The sequence below is a fragment of the Stegastes partitus genome, unplaced genomic scaffold, assembly GCF_000690725.1.
Source record: "Stegastes partitus isolate 25-593 unplaced genomic scaffold, Stegastes_partitus-1.0.2 Scaffold413, whole genome shotgun sequence".
Lineage (NCBI taxonomy): Eukaryota > Metazoa > Chordata > Actinopteri > Pomacentridae > Stegastes > Stegastes partitus.
In genome coordinates this window covers 64,147-65,519 of record NW_007578144.1, presented here as the reverse complement: position 1 = coordinate 65,519, position 1,373 = coordinate 64,147, and the positions used below count along the sequence as shown (strand labels likewise).

At 40.9% G+C, this 1,373-nt stretch overlaps 1 protein-coding gene across 2 annotated transcripts in view; it reads left to right on the top strand.

Moving 5' to 3' along the window:
• nradd (neurotrophin receptor associated death domain) overlaps positions 1–1,373 on the top strand; it is a 15,856-nt gene that overhangs the window by 13,220 nt on the left and 1,263 nt on the right. The gene's annotated exons all lie outside the window — the stretch shown is intronic.

Sequence of the window (1,373 nt, the reverse complement as noted above, 5' to 3'; positions counted from 1 at the left end):
GGTCGAGGAACACGACCAAGAGCTCTAACCCCCACATCCTGATCTGATTGATTTACTAGGGAAAGCCCGATCCACAGATGCTTCACCTGGCTGCTGAGAGGACCAAAAATGATCTGAAGCCAGCATCCTGGTGCCAGACGCCACAGGACAACCAATGCCCCAATGAGTCAGGGTGGTTTTGGTGCCACAAAGAGAATCCACACAATATTAGGCAGATGGTTTTAATGTTGTGGCTGACTGGTGTTTATGACAATCTTGTTTATATGCACATAAATCCTGACTACTGTAAATATTCACTTAGTGGCAGGAGGGCAAATAATGTGTTTATACATGCTGCATGACTGTTCCAATTTTTAAAAAAAACAACAGTTTAGATGCTATTTGGGGAGAAATCAGATCGGAGCTGCTGCCCAGTTTAAAGAAATACTCCCTTCACGTGCTGTTGTAAACAAATACGAAAGCCTTAGATCATCATGTTTCTAGTCTGGCTGGCCGTTTTTATGAATCACAACTTAGGCAACCACTTTGGTAGTGCAGCTGAGTTTTGCCAAAAGGACTTCCAACAACACTTCTTGTCCAATATGACGTGACTCTCCCTGCTTGGGATCATTTCTGTGCACATGTGCACGCTTTAAAAAAAAAAAACTCCAAGGATCCCAGTTTTTTTATGCCAGATTTCTCCAGAAGAAATGAAAATGTTCCCGTGCGTCCCTGTCATGCTTGCAGTTGCTGTTTTGTTTTTTTTGTTTTTTTATACGAACACTTAATGTAATGTGTAGATAGAACTGCTCACTAGATTTGTTTTTAAAGTTACTGCCTTGTTCTGTTGTTTTTTCTTCCTTCTTCGTTTCTGCTGCAGCCGCTCAGCTGCTGTGGTGTTTATTTACACTGAGGATATATTCTGCACCAGTGATGTATCGTGTCTCATCGAGAAAAAAAAAGGAAGCGTTCTGTGAAATACACAAACACCTTCCTTAGCTCTTCCTAATAATCACATTTTATTGTAAATATCCTAAATATGGGTTCGTCGTTTTGATGAGTCGTGGCTGATAGTGGGGAAACCGTGTAGAAGGAATAATTTCCTTACAGTCACAACGATGTGCTCAGCGACAGCCTGTCACCTTGAAATGAAACGATGCTCGTGTCCCACTTGCCATCTTGCTTTTTGTATTTATTTCATCACCGTTTCAAGTCTAAAAGTCAATAAAATCATTGAGACTCAAGGATATCCGTTGTGTGAGTTGCACTGTGGTTTCATGTTGATGAAATAACTTCTTTAAGTTTGCTCTGACTAAAGGACTGCATAGCACCATACAGCTGATGATACTCTTTGGAGTTGTTGTACCTTGTAATTAGTTTCCTGGGGAGAAGAT